At 39.4% G+C, this 25,034-nt stretch overlaps 1 protein-coding gene across 2 annotated transcripts in view; it reads left to right on the top strand.

Annotated features, from left to right (window-relative positions):
* Positions 1-10,749: 10,749 nt before the first annotated feature.
* C1H4orf54 (chromosome 1 C4orf54 homolog) overlaps positions 10,750-25,034 on the top strand; it is a 34,578-nt gene continuing 20,293 nt past the window's right edge. Inside the window, exons 1-2 of one of the 2 annotated variants that reach the window (XM_074323173.2) lie at positions 10,750-10,815; positions 19,546-19,666. The gene's annotated coding sequence lies outside the window, so the exon portion shown is untranslated. Of the gene's footprint in view, positions 10,816-19,331; positions 19,667-25,034 lie in introns of those variants that run through there. The other variant, XM_074323168.2, reaches the window with a different exon arrangement.

Here is a 25,034-nt window from a genome sequence, read left to right as displayed (position 1 = left end):
TTAGGTAGATCTGTTATGTCTCCCAGTCTTGGGCAGATGGCCTTATGCAGTTGGTATCCTAGGGGGCCCAGTAGCACATTCTCCCTGGTCATCTGTGCTGGGTGTATGCCCTCCTGTTATATTTGAGTCTTGATTGCTATTGGCATGTCAGTGGGTGGAATTGACCCTTATGCTGACTGGCTGTGGGGTTTGGCCACATCCACAGCCTACATGCTACTGTGCAGGGGGCCTTACCCCATTGAATGGGATTCAACCCAGCAGGCTCTGGTGCCTGTTGAGACTGCCCTTTGTGTGTGTTGCTTGTGGGGCTAATTGGGTGGTGCTCTGCTGTGGTCTGAAGCCAAGCTCCAAGTATATTGGTTCTGGGGTCTCTTAGGAGAATCTCCGGTATAGGCCCAGGTCACCCACTGCCGATGACTGGTCAGGGACTACCTGGTAGGAGTTACAAAGCAATTTGTGGCTGTTCACTGCCTGTGCTATACCTGGAGGCACATGGGAGAAATCACACTACAAACTGAGGACATCTTCTACCAGTACTGGCCCTGGGGTAGCTCCTCAAAAAGCCAGGACACTCTGAAGCCTGCTGCTACCTGCCAGCTCTCTTAAGGTTCAGCCACTGATAGAGACTCATGTGGTATGCAAGTTGGGTGAGGTATGCAAGTCAGGGAGTCACTAGAGTGGGAAGAGTTGTTGTGGTCACCAGGTTAAGGCAAATTATGGTTTGGTGCCAGTGCTGAGCCTGGAGCTACTCAACAAAAGTCTTAGAGCACACCTATAGGGAAAGGGCCAGGAGAGCAGTGCCCTGGCTCTCGGCCCTGCCTACAATGTCCCTGGCTTATTCCCATGCCCACTCAGACCACCTGGATGCACCCTCTTATGTAACCAGCTGGCTGTAAGCCACCTTTTTTCTGCATGCTATTTAACTGTTGGGGCCACTCCAGCAGGCACGAATGCTATTCCTGTGTCTCGACCGGCCACCCTCAAGAATATACCTGTGGTATGAACCCTTTACCTAGGGCTCTATTGTCTTTTTTTGGCCTCACCAAATGCAAGAACCTGCCAGGAGTTGAGCTCCTGCGATACAACACCAAAGCCAGTCACTGACCACCAGGGGCCCGACTCTGACAATTTTCCAAGAAAGAGTGCAATGCAGGCAGGGCTGACTGCTCCTGAAGAAAATGCCTCCAGCACTGTGGGGGGTGGGGTTTGAGTGGAGCAGGATTTCACTGAGTCAGCAGGGTGGAGAAGCAGAGCTCATCAGGTCAATCAGATTCAGATTTGTCCACATTGGGGGGCGGGCTCAACACAAGAAAGATGGCGCCTGCCTGCTGGCTGTAAGGAAGGAGGAAATGCTGACTGCCCTCTAGTCTTCCAGCTGAAGCCACACATCTCAGTCTAGCCCCCTGTATGTCTCCAATGCTTCTCGAGTCACCGTCCCTCCTCCAGAGCTCAAGGTGAGTGCCTGCAAACGAGTCTGTGCGTGAGCTATTTAAGAGGACATCTGGGTTTCCTGCCGCCTTCTGTCCCACCGGGACAGTCAGAATCCCCACTGTTTTTCACAGCCAGATGTTGTGGGGGCCACTTTTCCTGGCACCAGTAGTCCGTGTTGGGGAACCTGGTATGGGGGGTTGGGGTCCCTTGCTCTTCTGGGGGAAACCGCCATGTTCAAAATATTCCCTCCTGATTCTCAAATGCCACATGGAGATTTGGAACACATTCCACGTCTCCACCCATCTTATGAGTCTCAACATTGCTTCTTTATATTTTTTCTCATGGGGGTTCTGTTTGGCTAGACTTCAGATGGTTCTCCATGTTGGTTGTTCTATAATTTAGTTGTAATTTTAATGTGTTCATGGAAGAAAGCAGGCACAGTGTTTATCTACTCCGCCATCTTGGATCTCTACTCAATGGTATTGTTTTCTTAATTTTTCTTTCTGATAGTTTATTATTAGTATATAAAAATGCCACAGATTTCTGTATATTGAGTTTGTATCCTGTGACTCTACTGAATTTATTTATTAGTTCTAACAGTTTTTTGGCGGTCTGGAGACACTCTTAGTTGTTACAACTTTGTGGAAGGTGCTACTGGCATCTAGTGGGCAGAGGTCAGGGATGCTGCTAAACACTGAAATGTATATGACAGCCCCCCCCACCCCCCACCTCCAGCAAATCATCTATCCCAAAGTATCAGTAATGCCGAGGCTGAGAAATGCTGCCCTAATAGCTACATCCTGGAAGTGAATGGGACTTGGATTTAAGCTTTGACTCTTTACAACAGAATTTTTCATTAATAATCATGCTGCAGTGGATATATCATATACATTGTTTTTATGAATCTGTTTTACTTTCAAGAAATATCTTATTTTTCTTTTTCCTACATGTTCTCTGTTTTTATTTCTGGGGAAGAAGGCATGGGAAGCTTATGTGGAAAGAGTTGCATAATCTCCTATCTTATAGCATAATTCCAAAGCCCTTTCAACTGCAGTCTTTTGTTTTGTTTGTTTTGTTTATTTTTTGAGTCTCCATTACTTTATGAAATTAAGTCAACTTAGCAAATCTTTAATGACTGCCTACCATTTGCTTAGTACACGTTAAGTCTCTGGAAATCCAGCACTGTGCCTGACCCAGTGCACATAGGGAGCTGGCACATGAGTACATATTTTATTATATTTTATTCTCCCAGTAGCCCTACAATAAAGGGATTAATATACCTCATCTTACACATGAGTAAATAGAAGCTTGGAGTGTTGAATCATGCCTAGGTCAGATAGTTAGTCTGTAGTAGGCTCTGGATTTGAACCCAAGCACATTGACTGACCCCAAAGCCAATGCCCTTCTTATGGAACTCCATGACTCGTCCCTACTGATGGAAGCTGAGGATCACAGCTTTTTATCTTATTAAGAACTGTGCTCCAGTTGGCTCTTTTAATTTGGGGGACTCCATTAAGCTCACTCAGCTTTCCTCCAAAGAAGTGAGCACAGTCTTGGGTAAAAGGAAAAAATATTAACCATGGGAATAAAGAGCTCTCATAATGGCTTGGCTCTTACTCCACCAGAAAGGCTGGCTTTTGAAAACTTGACTCGTACCTAATTAGTACCTTAGTTGAGGTGCTATAAACTAGCAGAGATCAGTTAGGGATAATGACAATGTTGGGGGACATTCCCTGATATTACTCAAGCTCTGTTTTACAGATTGCTCCTTTTAAACAGCTTTTCATGGAGCCTGAGGTCAGCCCTGGATTTCACAGGAGACGGCAAGGCTCAGTAGCAGCAGGCTTATTCCTGCTCTCAAAAGAAATTACTAATCCTCGGATGCCAGCCCTTTCCCTACTCCTCAGGGTATCTGTTGTATCTCCCAGATTGTCAGTAATTTAAAAAAAAATATTATATCCATCTGTATTGTTTTAATGTTTTTATTCCTCCATTATGCCCATATTTCTTCTGTAAAGTAAAACATGAGGTAGCTCGGTAAATAATCTTTAGTAAATACCTAGAATTGTAAGCTATGGTATAGTTTAAAAATAAGGTGCATGAAACAAGTTGCAGAACAGTATATAGGATATGATTTCAACTGTGTTACAGAACGAAAATATATTTCAATGTGAATACAATACATCTGAACTGAGTTCATGGCTATCAGAGGGAAGATGGGGCTGAAGAGGACCGAGAGTTGTGAGATGTAGGAGACATTTCCTTTTTGGAGGTTTTTAAGTTCTAGTCAATCCAGGTGGGATTCTGTAGGTGACAAGATGCCATGTAGGAAGCTCAGGTCTTATCTATAATTTAAGGCACCAAGCTCTTTATTTGTTTACTAAAGGTTGTACTTAAATTACAGATGATAGAGACTCTTTATAAATCAATTATTAGTCTTTCACAAAACTGCTGTACACACCAGAGATCCATACTCAGATTTCAGAATGACTGTATCGTCCACCAAGGAGTATAACATATCTTCCATGCACTAACCTATTACTCTTTTAAGGTCTATGCCCACCTACTTGACATATTTCTGCTGACTCCTGGCAATGCCAATTTTGCTGTAAACATTACAATTATTACCGGGCAAAAATGGCTTTGTACGGTGAGTGTCCTGTCACTACCCAGCAAAAACGAGATAAATCATTCAGTGACTGATCACAGTTGAAAGTAGAGTCAGTAAATCTTTGTAGTGTTGGGCTTGCCAAGCAGAGCTCCCTGGCATTACTCATGTACTGACCAGTTAGGGAGAGAACCTCCAGGTCACACCATTCACTCTGCACCCCCGACTATCTTTCTTCTTCTCATCCAACTTTTTTTTCTATGATCATACTGCAGTCTCTGCTGAAATTTAAGAAAGACTGAAAATCAGGGACACCTGTTGTAGTTGGAAATGACCGTGTGGTCTGTGTTATAGTGGCCATTGAGCCTGACAGCTGCACAAATGCAAGGCCAGTCAGGATCCACTTCAATAGAAGTGTCTTCTCTGTTTGGAAGAAAAATGCCAGCAGAACCCCAGATCCTGTCTGTTGCTGCAGGTTTGTTTGTTTTTGCAGAAAAAAACATTTTCTGGTCTCATTATATATACATGCATACACACGCATTATATACCTGGGGTGCAAAAAACATGTATACACATGACTTGTATTCATCTTTTGTTACCGGTATATACTGAGTATTACAATTTTAATACAGTGTTTTCCTTTCTTAAAATGTGTATACATTTTTTTGGCACCCTCTGTATATGTACATTGATGGTTGGACAAGCAGTTAATTGAAAAAAGTCAAAGTGGGGAATCATAAAAATAACACATGTATATATTTAACTATTTTGTTTTATCTTAAAGCATAGATGTCTATGTTTTTCCAATGTTTAATGTAAAGCCAAGGCTTCATTTGAGTATGGAGTTGTGTTGCTGCCTCTTTGGGGTGAACTGCATTTTCTGACATGCCATGTACAATTTCCAGGTTGGATTCCTTTAAAGTGGAATTAACTCAGAGATACTTCTGAAACAATCAGAGAATAGATTTTATCTAGATTTTTACAATCTTTCCCCAAAAAGTTAACTCACCCATACATACTTCCACAGTAATATTTTTAGTGACTTGTTTTTATTAAGTCTTTCCAAAGCATTCTCTGTAGTAGTCATAGAAAAAAGGACTCTCATTTTGCTGTATTTCACTGGCTTATATAATATATGTAATTAAAAGAATATAATCAAAATAAGAAGTACAATTGGCATTGACTAGTTTGGGGACAAAGTCCAGCTGATTCTTGGGCAGTGAGCACACCAGCTGGAGAGAGCAGAGGGAGGCAGGTAACTGTGGGAGTAACCATAAGCAATGCCCCATTAGCCACAGAGGGCATCGGTCAGCAGGTCTTACTTAATTCTAGTAGAAGGTGAAGTGTAGGTCAGTTTATGGAACATCTGCTGTTTATTAATCTCTTTTAGGTTTTTGCAATACATTTTAAGCAGCATAACCCTTTTGTCAGATGAAACCTTACACAGAAGACCAGAACATCCGACAAAAGTGGAGGTATTCTAGGGGATGGATTCATCCCTCCATATTCCTCCTATTCCCCTGAGGTGGCCCTTAAAGAATATCTGGAATGCCTAGGGCTGTGTGAAGGACAATATGAAAACCTCTGACAGAATCCAATCCTTGCATAATAAAATGATACATTGAGATTTAAAAATACCGTAACTCAGCTTTTCTGGTTCCAAAATTTAAACCTTTGACTACATTTTCTGTCTTATATTTCCCAGGAAACTTGAGGCTGCCTCTCATGAGTCCTTTCTGCCAGCTGGTAATCTCTGTGTGGCAGCCCAAAGGCCAGGAAGGAACATAGTGGAATAGGCTCAGCATGGTCCTGATTCTTTGTATAGCTCCCTGAAATAGACACCAGCATACAACCTCTGTGAATCAGTGTGTGGTGGGCCAGGCATGACTTTCTGTCTGACCTTTCTTCAGGACGGTTACTTTTCAACACTTTGTGGGCCAAAGAGGTGTTTTCATTGCTAAGTACATAGTCCCTGCCTTTGCCTTCAAATTGCTCCCAGGGGAGGTAACATCTGAGCTGGGCTTTGTCAGAAAAAGGGGGAGAGATATGGAAGGCATTCTAGGCAGAGCAAATATCAAACCCAAAGGGCTTGACTTGACTTCAGCCAGTACCATGTTTCAGAAGGAGAACATGTGAGTGGGGGCCAGAATCAGCCCTTGTATCTATGCTAAGGAGTTTGGATTCTATCCTGAAGGCCATGAAAATCTATTAAAGGATTGCAAGCAGGATCATGACATGACTGGATTTGTGATTCAGTTGGGTTCCCCTGTTAACACTAGAAGATGAATGGTGGTGGGAGGACTGAAGTCAGGGAGACCAGATAGGAGGTGGCTACAGTGATTCAGGGGAAAGATGATAGAGACCTGAATGAAGGCAGTGACAATTTGATGGAGAGAAGGAAACAGATACCAAAGCATTAAGTATGCCTGTACTTAGAACACTTTCCAATGCTGACTACAAAGCTAGATTAAAGTGGCCAAAACAATTTTGGGGAGCATGAAAGAAAGTGCAGATTTCACATGTGCTCAAGCTTCAGATTCAATTTCACGGAATATTCCAGAGCTTCTAGCATTCCTATCAGGGCTACTAAGTATAGCTGGACAGGCTGTATACTGCACAACTCCAGAATATGCTGCTGACATAGATTGCAATGTATCTGAAACACCTTCAAGTTGTACAACACTAGCCTACTGCTCTGTATGGTTATACGAAAGAAAATTCCCAGAAATAGTCTACATAGCTTCTTGAGAAATGTTATGTGATGTATATGAGCCCTACTATATAGAAGAGGTAGTGTGAAGCAAGGCCACTAATGGTAGCTTTTAGGATCTAATGCAAGATGGACACAGTCCTTGCTCCACACAGGTGCTGAGAGAAGAGAGGAATGCACATGGCAGGAGACACTTGGGCAGTTGGGGAAGGACAGAGGAGGTCGTACAAAGCACCTGGCATCAGAACAGACTTAGGCAGAACTTCCACCAATATGGTGAGCCTCTGGAACATAGTAACCAGCTCTGCCAAGGACACCTGGCCATGATGCCCAATTCAAGGGCTCAGCGTATGGACTGCAGAGTAACTTGAAATAGTGTCCGCAATGGCAAGCCCGTCAATATCATGGGTACCTCCATACCAAGAGGCATTTTCTTTCCATTCTATGTTTGGGAAAGACTGAGATTTATGCACCTTCCTTTGTTTCATATTAGCCAATAAGAATGGTAAGTCTAGAAGCAGGCCCTTTGTTCACAATTCATATTGCATGTGAAATATATGAAGAAGTAAATAAATATGTGTACTTGTCTTTCACTATACACTGTCCTACATACAAACCAAATTTCAACACAAGTTTGAAATCTCTGAGAGATGAAATTGCAAAAGAAAGTGTCACATGCTCTGTAGATCATAATATCAATGCCTAACAGTGCCGGGCACTTAGTAGATGCCCCACGAAAGCTCACTGAATTCACAAATTAATGGGTTATGTTAACCAAGCGCTTCTGCACAAATGATCTCATTTGATCCTAACAAGTCTGTGAAGTAGGTGTTATTATCTTCGTTTTATTGAAGAGAAAACAGAAGCTCAAAAAGGTTAACTGACTTAAGTGCTCAAGGTCACACAGCTAATAAATAGTGTAGCTAGTACATTAATTGAGATCTTTGATTGTCTCTACCACTCGACAGCTGCTTGTAAAAGCTTTGGTCTGCATAATTCTGATTTAAAGGAACCTACTGAGAAATCCTCTTGTAAAGAAAACCATGCCTAATGTATACTTTGTAAGTCATTATTTAGGTATTTTTTGGATTTTCCTAGAGTGAGGTTCCATGTTACAAATGATAAATCACTAGTTTATACTCATTTTGAGCATGGAATATCTGCAGCTCATAAAATATTAACGAATGGCTGGTGGCCACACACACACACACAAAAAAAAGAAAGCCAAAAAAAATTAGACTTCTTAATTTCCCCTTTTTGTCCTGTTTATTAGAATCTACTTCTCTCATATATAGCTAGCATTATGTAATGTTTTACTTCTTTATTTTATCTGATTCAAGACTGAAAGATTTATTTTCTAAAGTTGGGATTCTAAGTTGTTTGGTTGACCTGATAAACTAATGAAGTAGAAATCGGTCCGTAGTGGAATGAAAAACCTCCCCCCAAAATCACAGGTATTGAAAACCATCATTGGAGGGAGTCATGATTATTGAGGCTCATAGATTTGTTCTATGTAAAAACTGAAGCAGTTGATTCCATTGGTGAGGGAAGCTGATCTCAGAAAGTTTCACCTCTCAGACATACCACAGAGAACGGACACTGCCCGTGTGTGGTTTCTCAGATTTCCATGTCTCTCCCACCTGCATGGGGGCCTCGTGGGCTGAAGTCAGTTCAAAATTTCACCCCTTGGGTGGCGATCCCCATGGCTCCCCCGGGACATCATGTTTTTGGTTCCTGTCCTAACCCACTGTGGAGCTTTGCACACTTGGTGTGCTCTGTCTCCTGATCTTTTTTTAGGTGAGGGTGAACAGAAGCCCAAGGATCAGGTGTTGGCTGCAGAACAGAGATGTTTAGTTTCCATCAAGATCAAAGGTGAACATAAATCAAAAATAAGGATAACACCTTCACCATCAGTGTCAGACAGACAATAAAACAGAACACAATTTTATACTTAAATCAGTAGATATTGTCCAGGAGGATTTGTCTAAAGCAATGCATTGTCTTAATTTGATCGATCTAGTCCAACTCTGGTGGAAGTGTCACATCGTGAACACAGAGCAGTGGGCCTCAGCAGCCTGGCCAAAGGTGGTATTTTCAAGCATTTCAGAGACCTTGATCATGTCTTTGGTTAAAATTCATTCATTCATTCTATCTGGCTCAGAGCCCTTTTCCTCAAGTTAGTTTATCCTAGGTATTGAGTAGAAACTGATTGAATTTAAAAATAAAAAGGGAATTTGCTTAGTATTTTAGTTGATAAAAAGGGGTCCAATAAAATCTAAACATATATATGCATGCATAAAATTTTGATGGAGATGGCACTATATACCCCAGCAAGCAAACTGCAAATTCACAATGGTGTTTACTGAAGTGCACTATATTTAGAAAAGGCAAGTCTGATGAAGCTTGGCTTTGAGAGCCGTTTGATCCTCCCTTTCATTGCTACGTGGTGGAGAGGACCTTGGCGAACCCTGCGTGGGGAGAAATCACCACCAGGACTCCCACTGCATGAACCTCTGCTCTTGTGACCAAACATAGCCCTGCTGTTTCAGGAAGGTTTGCATAAAAGGGATTGATTTTCATTTGATTCTGCAAATAAACTCACTGAGCAAGCCTGGCGGAAAGGAAGAAAATAAGATGGAAAAAAAAATTCTTGGGTAGTCTGGACAGCTTCCAAATGCTTCAAGCTGACAGCACAACTGGTTTAATCTGCTTCTTTAGAGCTGAAGGCATACTTAGCTTTCAAGGCCAGAAATTTGGGACTTAATGAGTGATCGCCTGAGATTCTGTTTTTTTGTTTTGTTTTGTTTTGTTTCTGGTAAAAACAAAAAATACTAAAAAACAAGTTATTACGCTTGAACTATTTATTCTGCATTTAAAATGATGGTCCCACTCCTTTACTTAATTTGTTTTCACTTGTTAAAATGCATGACTTCTCTAAGAAAAAATAATTTTGCATCTATTGTTACTATATGATTAAATTAAAAATTTTTAAAGACAAACATTAAAATCAAATTCATCAAGCTGGATCTAAAATAATTGTTATTTATTTATTTATTTACTGACTATTTCTAATGGGTAAGAATTAATCTTGGTTTAGTCACAAAGATAAAGACTAATAAAACACGTTCACTTGTTCTCAAGCACTCACAATCTAGTAGGGGAAGCACAAATTCACGACTATATAAAGACATATATTTTAATTTTCATACAGTGCGATAAGTAGTATATTAAAAACATGGGCAAGATGTTGTGGAAACCAGGAAAAGTGGCAATGAATTTGGCTTGGGTGGAGCAGAAGTTTGTTATAGTTTCACATGGATATTAATGTTAAGCTGGGCTTTAAAGAGATACTATCCAACAAGATTTAGGAGCAAGACTGGGGCCAAATTGGGACATATTGTACAGCACTCTCAAAGAGCGAGGCCAGCTCTGTTCAGAGAAGGTGGGTGGGCCAGAGACAGGCTCCCCCAGCTGCTACCACCTAGTCCAAGCCCCCAGCAGCACTCACCTGAACTGAACGCTAGGCTCCTCACTGGTCTTCTTGCTTCACCTCTCCCCCTTCTGTAGAGGTCTTTTCTCCACAGAACGTCAGGATGCATCCCTTCAATATGATGATCTTTACAGAGCGAGCACCGCTTGTATGTCAGGCGCTCTGCTAGTCATAGTCACATAGACTTAGAATATGTGAGTAAACAAAACAGACAGAAACCCTTGTCCTTGTTGAGCTTTTTTTCTCATAGTGGGAGACAGTCACACAATAATAAGTATAAATAAGTATATTTTAGACTACAATAGAAAAAAATAAGTACAATTTTTTTTTTAATTGAGCAGAGAAAGGGTACAAGGAGTAGTGGAGAGGGAGCAGGTTGAAACTTTGAACAGGGTGGCCAGGGTAGACCTCACTGAGAAACTGATATTTAAGCAAAACGTTAAAGAAGGGGGAAGTGTTAGCCATGTGAATAACTGGGGAAGAATGTTACGGGCAGAAGGAACCGCCAATGTAAACAGCAGAAATGAAACAGCAAAGAAGCCATTGTAGCTGGAGCAGAGAGCAAGGAGGAAAGAGGTAAGGAGCAGTCAGAAAAGTACCAGGGAGGGGATCATCTCATGACGGGTCTCTTTGGGTATTATTATAAGGAATCTGGCTTTTACTCTCTGGGAAATGGGTTTGGAACGGAAGAATGACGTGCTGTGACTTATACTTCAAAAAGAAACAACCTGGCCGCTGTGTGGGGTTAGACGGTAAGGAGAAAGGCTGAAACAGGAAGAAAGCTTGGGAGGCTGCACCAGTAACCCAGGAGGGGGAAGATGGGGGCTTAGAGCAAAAGGCTAAGCAGAGGAAGTGGTAAATGAGGTAGGATTCTGGATATATTCTGAGGGCAGAATCAATAGGATTTGCTGATGGATTGGCCATGAGGTGAGAGAATGAACGGATGCAAAGATGACACCAAGGATTTTGCCTGAGTATCTAGAAGATGGAGTTTCCATTTGGCTGAAATGGGAAAGGCTGCAAGTGAAATAGATTTGGGGATAAGGAGTCAATTTTAGACATACGAAGGGACATGCATCTGAGCTCATGAGAGAGGATAGGATGGAGATACTCATTTGGAAATCATTGGTATATAAGTTGTACAGAAAGTACCGAAGTGTACTGGGTGGAGTCACAAAGTGAATGTGTGTGTATGGAGAAGTAAAGAAGACCATGTACTGAGAAAAAAAGGAACAAGCACAAAAGACTGAGAAGGAACAATCACTGAGGCAGGAGGAACACCAGGCACTGTAGTTTCCACATGAAGAATGTTATCAGCAAGGAAGAAAGAATGGTCAACTATGTCCAATGGTGCTAAAGAAAAGTACAGGATTGGCTTTTGTATTTAACAATGTAAGCTTATTGTTAAACCCAAGGACTCACTAGTAACTCTTACAAGAGCAGTTTTGGTAGAGTGGTGAGGGTTAAGCTTAATTGGAGTAAATCATTTGTAGTCTGTATTCCATAACCATTTCCCCAACCTATTCCTGTTTCTGTCCTGTATCTTATTCTCCTGTCTATTTCTCTTGCTGTTTTCTCATTTCTGTCTTCATATCAGGTTTGGATTTGGTTCTTGGCCCCATTTTCATGGTTATAGCTTTCACTCCTTTAAATAATGACTATGTCCCAGTTACATTGCCTTCAGAGGCCTCAAATATGAATTCCTCCCAGCTCTCTTTCACTCTGACCCTTTCTATTCTGACTTTATCCTCATCTTTTACTGCCATTGGATTTGTTCTGGCTTTAGAAAGGACCAGATACTGGTGTGAAAGAGCTTACCATAGATTAGGTTGTTGGCAAAGCTTTCTTGGTGCACAGAATCTACCGAATTTCTTTCTTCCCTTCAACCCAGTCTGTTTCATTTTTCCTGAGGCAACTCACAAAACTGGATGTAACAGTTGGATCTACCCTTCCATGAGGTGAAGACCCTTCATGTCTTCAGCTGCCCATAAAACCTAGTTTCTTTTAGTGGCCACGTAGTTTTCATGGAGAGTTCTGTATCCCTAGTAGACTGTCTTCCACTGAATTCCTTTGAAGTGATTTTGGAACTTTCTCTTTTGAAGATCAGCCCATACAGAAACTTCACTGACTTCTTGTCAGGAGCATTAATGTACATCTTATTTGCATCACTATATGCCAGACTACGCATATGCTGAATACTAGGGACACGTAGATGAAGGTCAAGAGGATTCCTAATGGATATTTGTGATCCAAAGAAACATAATAAGGAGTGTTCTTCAGGGACTTATGTTGGCCCTTATGTTTGTTATGGTTCCATTTAATACCAAGATGAGGCCATAATGATGAATGGTAGTAGATTCTAAAATCTAATTTCCCTTGAAAAGTAATGGCATGATGCAATACGAACGGAAAGTTGTTGAGTAATGACTGCTAAAGAGTACTATCCAGAGAGAAAATTCAAATGAATTCTCTTTGTTCATGTTCTTTAGTCCAAATATTTTATGAAAGCTTCCTGAAAATAAACACAATAATATCTTGTGACTGTGGCCACAGTGACTAGGTTAGGCATCCTAATGAAAACAGTATAAAATTTACCATTTACTTAAGTTGACAATGATGGAAAATTTTGGAAGGTGTCTGTGGTAGCCAGCCTCCAAGATGGTCCCCTGTGACCTCTCCCTTCTAATATTTATGCTCTTGTATAGTCCCCTCCAACATTATGATCAATAGAATGAGGCAGAAATGACGGTATATGACTTCCAAAGCTAGGTCATAAAAGGCATCCGGGCTTCTGTCTTGCTCTTTCTCTCTTGAATCACTCACTCTGAGGAAACCAGATGCCATGTTGGGAAAACATTCAAGCAGCCCTGTGGAGAGGCCCACATGGTTAGGAAATGAGGCCTCTGACCAACTGCCAGTAAGGAACTGAATTATCTTGCCAATGTTTGAGTAAGCCATCTTGGAAGTGGATTCTCCTGCCCCAGCTATGCCTTCATATGTCTTCAGCCCTCTCCAACATCTTCACTGCAACTTCCTGAGAGTTCCTGAGCCAGAACCCTTCAGCTAATGAGCTTCCAAATTCCTGATCCACAGAAATTGTGTGAGATAATAAACATTCATTGTTTGTAGTCACTAAGTTGTGGCATAATATTTTATGAAGCTATTGATAGCAAATACAGTGTCATATTGAAAATTTTTGAAGGTACTATACTTCCTTAGATCCTAGAGTGCTAATAAAATCAACTTTATTTATCTGATCTCTCAATGCACAATTCAATTTCCATTTGAAAAAAAAAAATTCCAAAGTTCTGGGCATTTTACCCTTTTGCCTTGATATTTACCATCATTTAGTGATAGAGCTTAGTGACTCAGAAATTAACAGGCTTTAATTAAACCACTGTCCTGCCACCACCCATTAGCAGTATGACCTTAGGAAAGATGTGCCTCAGTTTTCTTGTTAGCATCATAATTATAGTATAAACCTAATACAAAAGACTGATGTAAAGATTAATTAGATAATATATGGAAAACAGCACATTGCGGTCTCATAAAACTTGTAATGATTATGATGATGATGATAGTGGTACTATAATGATGAGGATGGTGGAGAAGATAAAAATCTCCTTGTTTTCATCTTACAGGTAGATCCCTTATGAGATAAAAGAACCTTTGCAATTCTATATAGGGATCTCAGTTATTACCCTGTACTTCTTCCTGCATGTATGTAATTACATCGATAATCATCATCATCTAATTTTGCAACATACTTATTTGTCTAATTTCTTCACAGCCTATATCTATAGCCCACAATAAAGTAAGCATGTTACAGGTATTCTCGTGATAGAAACAAATACTGTTGAACCAACTAAGGCACAATTTTAGCAATACATTTAATGATTATTTACATTTTTATTGATTACTCTTTTTATAGGTAGGTGACCTATTGTTAAATCTATAATGAAAATGCATGAATTGTTCAACTATTCAATTCTTTGTAGAAACATGTAACTGTAACTTTTGCTAAGTATCTGAAGACTGTGGGGTGAGATAAATCTCCATAGTAGGATTAGTTTTAAAAGTTAAATAGAGTTCGCATTATTTAAAGAAGATTAGGGTATGTTTCCATCTTATGGTTAAATGTGACTTGGTTTTCCTTTCCTCATGGAATTTGACAAATGAGGGAAAAAAGACCGACTTGTAGTGTAGACCTACTGATAGCGACAAGTACCTGTAACCTTGGAGCCTTTCTTATTCTCAATTTTATCAAGTTTACAGTAATTGGATTGAACTCAATGACCTATAAAGTCATTCTTTCTCCAGATTTCTACTAATTCTCCAATAGGGAAATCACAAGCTCACTTCTTTCCCCACAAACACTACAAAAGATGAAAGGCTTGGCTGAATCTTTGTTTCTAAATGACTCTCTTGTCTTAAAGGTGAACGCTACCTGCCTGTTATATACCTTCGTAGTATCTTAGGTCAGTAAGTCATAAAAACTTCACTAGGTGGTTCCAAAAGGATCTAAACTCATTCTCAGGACACCTGTTGTCATGAGACCAGCACTATAAAAGCAATACCAACAATAGAGGGCTCCCTGTATGCTGGGCTACATTTTAAACATCTCACATATTTTACCTCCTTTAATTTTCACCCCAACCCTAGTAGCTATCGTTATTCCCAGTTTACAGAGTTGCCTGGTGTCTCATTAAGAGTATTCTACATTCTCCACTCACCAGACACAGGGGAGAGCATTCTTACTGTCTCCATTGAGCCATTAATATAGTCGTCTTCCTGTCAGTAACAGTGGGAGCTGAACTGGAAAAAGTTCAGTTCTTCAAAGTGAGAAGTGAGAAGACACATCCATTCATAGCAAAGGGGTAAACATGTGGTCTAGAAGTCCATTCTGGAAGGTGTAGATTTTACTTAGAAGTTGTAAAATCTAATCCTTCTTACCCTCCACTCCCATAGCACATACAATACACGAATATGCAAGGCATTTGCTGCAGCAATTTTAAATAACTTAAATTTGATTGCATGCCACAAGATTGAAATGGGACATATTTCACATTTAGTGGCTTTTTAAAAAGCTCAAGTCCCACACTTAAAGTCAATCAAATGAGTGAATCGTTTTATAGAAGAAAGACAACAAATAACTAAAAAATTTGGAAAGATCAGCGCTCTGGCTTGGGAGGAAAAAACTTCTGCCTTTCTAGATAATTGGATGGGTCAGTGGTGCTTAGATAGGGGTCTCTTGTGACTATTTGATTTATCTAATTTAAGGTCATTGATATTCAATAAAGTTTTTTCCATGGAAACAACTGGTTCCAAATGGGCTTTTTTTTTTTTTTCCAAGCATAGAACAGTAAGCTAGGCTTTAAGATAGAATTTAAAGGCCAAAAGTTACCTTTCGCCTCTGAAATAGAGAACCTTGAATTCAAAGGCATTTGATTTATGCAAATTAAACCACTCTGTGGGAGTAGGAGGCTGGGAAATACAATGTTATAAAATAATATTTTGCATATATGTCCTTTATTACATAACTGAATAAGCATGCACTCTTTATTATATATTGTACATAATTATGCATATTAACATGTTATACAGAGCTGTATATTATACAGACCTGAAATTAGACTTCATGGACAACTTAAGGGATTTCCAAGGGTAGTTTTGACCCCACTTAGCTTTTGCCTTGAACACAGTCTTAGAAACCCAACCAGCTTGTGACTCCAATGTGAATTAAAATGGTTCTTCAATGAAGGAGAAGGCCCATGGGATGGATGGATGTCTCCTGGTCCCAAGTACTAACCCAGATCTGATTGTTATTAAGGTGAGATCTCTCTGTTAGATACTAGCATTCACCAGGAATAGAGAAGGAAGCAGGTCAGAGTGACTCAGTAGCATTTTTGATCTGTCTGTTAGTTCTTATCCAGAATTTTACAAAAGTTGCTTTAGTCACACTAAGACAACTGGGAGAAAGCTCAAGTGAGAAGATCTTTTAAAACTAGGGGAACATACTCCAAAGTCAGTGAGAGCATGTTTTGTGAGCTATCATATTAAAGTGTGTTGTGTTTAGTTAGAAATGGTTTCCATGCCCATGAGTTTGCTTCTCTAGCTGCTAAGGGCATAGGGAGAGGACAGTTCATCAGAGTTAGTCAGATAAATCTTCTGCACCTGATCTCTTCTTAGAAGCTGGTGCATGGTACTTATACAGGGACTGACTCAAGTCTAATGGAAGGGGATATATGTTTACAGGGACTAAAATAGGAGCACATTAAAGTCAAGGCAGGTGCTTGACGGGGGAATGCGAACCCATCTTTTCAAAAGAGGCTCTGGAAGTTTTTATTTAAATGTTTTCAGCAAAATAAACTGTTACTAGGAAAACATCTTGTTATAAATATAAGAAGGGTCTGCAGGCCTGAAATGTATCTGCCTGATTTCTCCTCCCTTTGTAATCCCACTAAGCCTAGAAGCTCAGCAAGGAAAGATCTCCTTGCACCCTTCATCACCCATGGCTGTGGGCAGCAAATGGTCAACTTTCTGAGCTTAAAGTAAACAGTCTTTCTTGATTAATGACCCCTGCCCTTTTACAGAGATCTCTTTTGGCCCAGGAGGCTCTTGCATGGTAATTATATGCACAGACTGCAGAGGCAGTGACTATTTAATGAAGAGCTGTGGCATACACGAGTCCTGTTTTGAATTTACCTCATCAACTGTTGAGCTGAATTATAAGCAAAAGTGATTACTTTAAGATTATTTATTCTGAATTTGTATTGCTTGATGACATATCTGGAAGTTTGTCTTTGCATTATTTTTAAAAGTTTGTTACTAAGCAAGTTTATAAGGTAAACAAAATAACAAGGGATTAGTTTGCTAACTTTTGAGTGCCAAATGTTTCTAAGGACTTTGGATGCGACCACTTTTAAACAGGTATTAATAATACCCATAGATCATAATGCTTTGATGCATTAGTTATGAATCATTTTTAGCTATTTAATGAGAATTCTCCCTAAATAATGTTGCTGGCTTCTCTCCAGTTATCCAATAATAATAATTAAGTTATTTATTGGTTGATCGATTCAATAATATAGACAAAATATCATTTCCTGGATCCTTACCTTTCACTCAAGTCAACAAAGATTCTCTGTGTGTCTACTGTAAGTCAGGCCCTTTTGTAGGCTTCCAGGACCACATCAGAGAACAAAGTAAATAAGAAAAAAAAAAGAAAGAAAAGGAAATCTCTGACCTTGTGGAGCTTATAGTTTCCTAGATGTTGGCATTAAAACAATAAACAAGTCAGAAAAGTTTTTAAACTCCCTGCCTGCAGAAGGTTTACATTTTGGTGTGAAAGTTGGGCAGTAAATTGGGACAATTTTATAAAGGTAATTGTAATGTAGTACAGTATACTGTACAGGGTGATGGGGTACATGTTCATTCTGAAGCCCACTTTAGACAGAGGAGTCAGGGAAGATCTCCTGAGGAGAGAAAGATTAAGCTAAAATCAGAAGAATAAGAAGAAGCCAGGTATTTGAGAGCCAGCGGGTGGGAGGAAGATTTTTGCAAACATTTTGATAGCCCAAGGCAGGGAAGAGTGTGCTGCTGGAGGAACGTAGAGAGAGAGAACTGCTGTGACCAGAGTTTGTCGTGAGCAGCCCTGGAGACACAGGTAGGAGCTAGGTCATACATGCTTTAGATTTTATCTTAAGTGCAAAGGGAAGGGTTTGAGGGGAGGGAGTGGCAACACTGATTTCTATTTGCAAAAAAAGAAAAAAACAATCCTGATAACTGGCAAATTAATGGCAGAGGGGCAAAGAGGGAGCAGGGAGAGCAGTCTGAAGGCTGTAAGAATGATGAGGATTTGGATGATGGTGACTCAGGAGATGGAGAGTAGGGAATGACTTTGGGATATACTTTGGAGGTTGTTTTGAGAAGACTTATTAAAGAATGAGATGGGGGGATGATCAGAATAAAAGGGAGGAATGAGTTCCCAATTGATAGAAGTGCCACATATTGAGATGGAAAAGACTGGGATAGATTAAGATTGGCTGGGGACAGGGAAGGGTGTTGCAAACAACCACGAGATCTCTTCTTGACACTTTACATCTGTGACATCTATTATACATCTACATGAAAACGTCAAGTGGCCCGTGGGGTATATGAATCTGGAATTGAGGGGCTATGTCTTGGCTAAAGGCATAATGTTGGCGGCCCTTGGCAAATGTAAAACAGCTAAAACCATAGACCAGGATAAGATCACCAGAGGAAAGACTATAGATGACAAGGGGATAGGTAGTCAATGCAGTTTTATTGTGGATTCACTATGTACAAGGCAAACAGGGATCAGTCAAAGTCTTTAATCTCAAGAAATTTATATGCCTGGTATGAGAAAAAAACACATGAAAGTGAAAGTAAGTGTCAAAAAATGGGGGTGGTGGTGAAAGGGGCACTTTATTAGTCCTGAGAGGGCTAATTTCTATGGCATTGAGAACAGGAGTCACTTTTTCATAGTGGTTGTCGTGTAAGGATGAGAGATGGAAGGCTGAACTGAGACTCAAAGTGATTGTGAAACCTCCAAAAGGGGGTGGTTCATATATGTCCTTTTTTTTTTTTCTAACAGAGAGAGAATTGTCAAATTGAAATTCTTAAATTCTCAAAGTGTCTTGTGAATCACAAAGGATTAGAAGCATTGCCATAGGAAATCAATTCAATCACAGTCTTAAAAAATTGGTTAAATTGTAGAAGGTACAGAGAAGGAAGAAGGATATTTCAGAAAGTAGGAAGCATGGAAGACATAAGCAAAGAAACATTCTGAGAAAGAAAAATGCCAGGCATGCTTGGGAATGGCTTTAGACTTATATGATTGGGACCGGGATTGGCAGAGAACAGTGAAGAAATTGAAGCTGGACAGTAGGAGGGGATTGAAATGGGAGACAAACTTCAATGCAAACTAAGGAGATGGACTTTCTCCTTTGGACATGAGGAGTCATTGGATTCAATTCAATTAAAAAATATTAAGCATCTGATACATACAAGCAATGTATGGGGTGGGGATGGGAGATGCACATGTAGGGGGAGAAGGGTTAAAATTGTCACACAGCATACCCATAGGTAGCAAGAATTAACTTTTATTCTATGGGTCAAGCCCTGGGCTAAGTGCTTTAAATGGACTATCAAATTTATTCCTCACAACTGTATTGAGGTGTCCCCTATTGGGGTAAAGGGAAGTTAAATTACTTGTCCTCAGTTATGAGACTGGGAAAGGTGGAGTCATTATTTAACTCAGGCAGTGTAACTCCAATGTTCAAGCTCTGGAACACTCTGCTGATGACCACAGAATATCCTGACTTTCTGGTGCAGCCAGAGATGGCCATGCTTCTCATCCAAACTAGGGCTATGGACACCTTGGGAGACACCCGGAGTATACCAGGTATGTGAGGTGACAATAAATGTTGCATATTTTTATTTCAAGATTAAAAAAAAATGTGTGTGAAAATGGACATGGGTATTTATGGTTGTAAAAATCACAGTAAGTTTTAATGAACGTATTTTATAACATGTGTTCAGAAAAGTGAAGAATCATAAGCCTACAGCTCCATACGCTTTTACAAAATGAACGCATCCATGTAACCAGCACCCAGATGAAGACATAGAACATTCCATCACTGCAGAGCCACCACCTGCCCTGTCTGTAACACCATCACCAGGAGTGACCACTATCCTGACTTCTAATACCCGTGATTAGTTTGTCCTGTTTTCGACTTTTATATGAATCGAATCATTTAGTATTTTCTCTTTGCATCTGGCTTCTTTTTCCTAACATTATGTTCTGAGATTCATCTATATTGTTGCATGTGGCAGTAATTTGTTTATTTAATTCACATTAGTTTTTAAAGTACAGCAATGCCATAATGAAATTATTTGCTTTTGTAGAGAACATACCCAAATTTTTTGAGAAAGCAATTTAGTCTTCTTTCCCTTTGGTCACTTTGATGGCAAAGTTTGAGCAACAGAGAAACAAGCACTGAATTGGGGGTCAGGAGACAAGGATTCTAGTCCTCCTCTACTTCCCATGGCTGTGTGATCTTCGGCAGGTTATGTAAAGTCTCTGAAGTTCGTTTCCTACATTAGTAAAATAACAAAAACACAGCTAAAGTCTGTTTGGTCTGTCCCTGTATGAGTTGTCTTTGCTTCAGTTATAAGCTGAATGGGCTTAACTTAAGGAAAGTTAATAGAGGAAACAAAAAATTCGCAAAATAAAATTATTTTTTTCTATTATAAAAGAAAAACGTGTTTATTCTAATATTTCAAACAACACCGAGCTGCATAAAGGAAAATTTAATAACAATTGTTCAATCTTAACTTCCCACATATACAAAAACAATGTTAGTTTGGTGTTTATTCCTATATATTTTCTGTTGATACAACTATATGTTCACTGAATACATTTTATTATTATTATTTTCAAAATGCAATCATACTAATACATTTTGTTCTATAACTTTCTCTTCATGGGAATTCTTTCAAGATCAGAATATATGGTCCTGGTCACTTAATGGCTGTAGAATTAATGTCTGCATAACATGTCATTGCATCCATGCACTGTGCTTAATCAACCATTCCTTTATTGATGGATATTTAGGTAGTTTTCAACTTTTTGCTTTCACAACATGCAGCAAAAACATCCTTGTACATGTATTGTTAAACCCTAATGTTCTTATTCTGTATGATATTTAGAAACTGTCAGGTCATTTTCTAAGAAGTTCCTTAATTTTCATCTTAGTTCTTGAATTTTGAGCAGATTTGAATGTGAGATTTGAATCAAGAAAAGAAATGGGATCTTAAACTTTTTTCACAATTACTCCAAATACTCATAGAAAATAGAAAGCTGAAAAATAAAATATTGAGGAAATCTTTAAAGGCTCATGTTTGAAATCACTGAAGTCTGAAATCAGAAATGTGGGGAGAAGAAATACTTTCCCAAGTAACACAAAACAGAACCATGATTTTAGCCTCCAAAAGGCAATATCAAGAATTAAAGGGCAAAGAAAACATTTCTTTCTAAAATTACAGAAATCAGTCGTTCGTGTCATTCTGTAGATAGGCAGCTGAGTTGACTGGTGATTTAAATTCTGTTTCAACACCAACTTGAAAAACTTACAATAACTTATTAAAGGCCGATGACCTGCTATCCCAGACCAGGAGGCACCCTTCACAAATGCCCTCTCAGCCCCTGCCTCCTGGAGGCTAGGATAACAGACGGTGGGCTTTGGTGAAAGGAATAAACAGTTGCAGTTAGGCGCTTCAAAATGGTCTGTATTACATAGAGGAAGATTTATTAGTTCTGTCAATGTTTCACTTTGAGGCTAGGTCTGGAAGGGATAATTTTCCTTTATCCAGTAAGATCTGAAACACCAAAATCCTCCACCACTCTCAAGAGAGAACCAGATGAAATCTATTGGCAGGAGTCAAGAGGAAGAAGGGGTCTGGGGTAGGGAAAGGGAGGCAAAATGTCTAGGAGACCACTGGGAAAGGAGAAGGGGATGGAGGGAAACCACAGAGAGCAACCCCTTGATACACACCCTGACTGACAGGGAAAAAAATAAAGAACTCTTTTTTTGCACCACCTCTACCCTGTGTGTGCAGGCTTGAATGTCTATTAAAGTTTTATTTCTGATAGACTCATAGATACAGAGAACAAACTGATGGTTGCTAGATAGGAGGGGGTTTGGAGGCTGGGTGAGAAAGGTGAAGGGATTAAGAAGTGCAAATCTGTAGTCACAAAATTGTCACGGAAATGTGAAATACTCATACAGTATTGGGAATATAGTCAATAACAATGTAAAAACTATGTATGGTGTCAGATGGATACTAGACTTAATGGGGAAAGCCACTTCTTAAATTACATAAATGCCTAACCACTGCACTGTACACCTGAAACTAATATAAAATAATATTGAATGTCAACTATAATTTAAAAATACATATATATGTAGTCATGGGATGTTAAGTACAGCATAGGGAATATAATCAGGGTATTGTAATAGCTATGTATGGTGTCAGAGGGGTAGTAGACTTATTGGGGTTATCGGTCTGTAAATATTTCATCATTATGTTGTTTTGTACATCTGAAACTAATAAAAAAATATAATTTTAGAGATGGCAATGTACATGGAAACATATCACACAAATAAAGATAACCAACATAGCTATTATGTATTATTCCTATACATTACGTTTAAACTTTTATATGTACTGACTCCTTTGCTAGTGAAAAAAAATGTTAACATTTTATGATGAGTGGGAAATCTGGATAAAGTAATTTAAATCTATTAAGCCTATTATCATTAGTATTACTATTTTTAATTAGCATAACACTACAATTTACCATCATTCCACCGGTATTTTTATTCAGATGTACACTAACTTAGTAATATAGGAGCACCATTACTATTTTATATTATGTATTAAAAATTAAAGGTTAGAAAATTTAAGTGCCTTAGACAATATCTACCAGACGTTTTTTCTCAAGAGTATGTCTAAATTGCTTCTCTTCTCTATATAGTCAAACTATAGAAATAAGTACACAATTTTTTATTCTTTCTTGAAAAGGAGTATGGTTTATCTCACTTAAAAAAACAAGTTTTATTTCTGGTGGTGAACTCTTGCTTCCTGTCCTTCCAAGTTTTAAGGACACAACTAAGGGGTTGCATCTGCAATGTGCATGGCACATTCTACAGTAACGTGCTCTTCTTTGCACAGGAAGATAACGCTACTTATTCATCCTGGTGGTACATACCCTTTTCTATTCACAGGGATAGTTTCACACTAATCCGGCCACTCCATTTCCTTGGACTCCAAGGTGACCAGCTGGTCCCGTTTGCAGGCAGCTGGTTGAGGCTATAGAACAGCTAATTGGCCAGCAGTGGGAATGAGCCTGTGACCTCCACCTCATGGACTGAATCATCAACTGAGTGTGGGCTTGAGTCGCTCAGAGCTGGGCAGTCAGGGCTCCAGGACTTAGTCACTGTGAAAAGTCACACAGACTACATGTCTTCACTCAACCTCAATTTTTTATCTATAAAGTGAGAATCACAAGCTCTCTCATAGTGAGATGATTAAATGAGCTAAAATATGTAAAGCATTTACCTCAATAACTGAACAAATAGGCACCCTTTGGCAGCCCCAGGCAGAAAAAAAAAAAATAATATGGTACCTTTCCTTTGGATGTAATCCTTAGGTGTGCCTACCTGGGCCATACTCTGGGCCTTAAACAGTGGTCAACAGAAAAGTCTCCTTCATATCATTGAGAGAGAATAGGTGTGCAAGTATTTATGGAAAGCCTTATACAACATTTAAAGTAATCAGAAAATCTCTCCTATTCCCAGAGATTCCTGAGAATGTCTGTGTACCATCCTTTCTCTGACTCCTACTTTGGGTCAGAGTTTAAACCTATCTCTTCACTTCTAGTCTAGTCATCTACATCTGATAAACTTTTCTTTCTTTTGAATGATATGCTTGTCTATCATGGTCCGTCACTGTCAGAGACCAGAAATATAGCCATCTCCTTTTACCAATTGGTGGACAGTCTGGCCTTCATTCTTAATTTCTTTAATCATGTTAAAGTTTTCCATACTATGAGACATCTCACAAGACTTTCAGGGAATGCTAAGAAACGTTCTCTGCAGAGATAAAAATAGTCACATGAATCATTTTCTTTGTTGCTCTTTGAATTGCCATATAAAGTTATCTACCAAATATACCTTGCCTGGTCGAGCAAGTATTCCTGCTTAACATGGGTTAATGCTTATGACATTAGTCACTGTTAATTGCTCAAGAGTTGAGATCAGGTAGGCAATCACTGAGTTCATCTGTCAAAAAAATGACTGTAGTCATATTAAGGAATAAAAGACTCCATGGGTACCAAATGACTGCCAATCTTTTCAATAGAATTGAGCATGTTTCGTAGTAACATATACCACCTAGAACTCTGAAAATGCCAGAGGGCAGGCAGTTTGGGGTAATTGTTTTACTGTACCCTTCAGTTGGTCATTTTTTTCCATTTATGAGTTCTTTTTTTTTTTAATCTTTTAATAGAGCCTGTTCTTTTCCAAATTCTCTGCTTGTTTGGTTTTTACATAGAATATGTGGTTTGAATTAAACCCTACTTTTTAGAAATTGACTTTATGTGAAAAATATTTCCCTACAAAATTTTTCCTACACTGGCATTCATTCATATGGAAAAGAGAAAAGGAGCCACACAGATATTTTGGAGGTAAGTACCTCTTTTAGGATAACCTCTCTCTTTGTCTCTTGGGGAGATTTGGCTAGGGCTGTGCTCTCTGGAGGAAGCAAGGATCTGGAAGTAGATGTCCAGAACTTCAGGCATTAAGCAATTATATACTGTACCCAGTGCATCTGACCTTCCAATGTTATACTTTGCCAACTGTAGGGGAAAACTACTGAAATCTGTCAAGTTGTTATGACAGGCAGGGCCATATGGAAAATGCTGGAAAAATTCCTCCTTAGACTGTAACTGCCTGGATGGGCAGAAACTCTGCCCTCTATTCATTTATGGAGTGTGTATGGCCCACAGTGCTTGAGACAATGGTCAGGATTTATTGTCCAAGGCCTCAAAGCAAAACTAAAGTGGGACAATACTCAGTTTGTCTGAGGAGCCAATTATATCTTATTTCATTTTACTTATAGGGTCAGTTTCCTTAATCCCTGAGTATATAATGTGTACACAGGTTTATGATATGAAGAAAAAGAAAACAAAACCCAAGAATGGCTATGTG

Source organism: Rhinolophus sinicus, chromosome 1, assembly GCF_057876585.1.
Source record: "Rhinolophus sinicus isolate RSI-liver-muscle chromosome 1, RSI-T2T, whole genome shotgun sequence".
In the NCBI taxonomy this organism is placed as follows: Eukaryota; Metazoa; Chordata; class Mammalia; order Chiroptera; family Rhinolophidae; genus Rhinolophus; species Rhinolophus sinicus.
The sequence above is the reverse complement of the archived record's forward strand: the minus strand, read 5'-3'. Positions and strand labels throughout refer to the sequence as shown.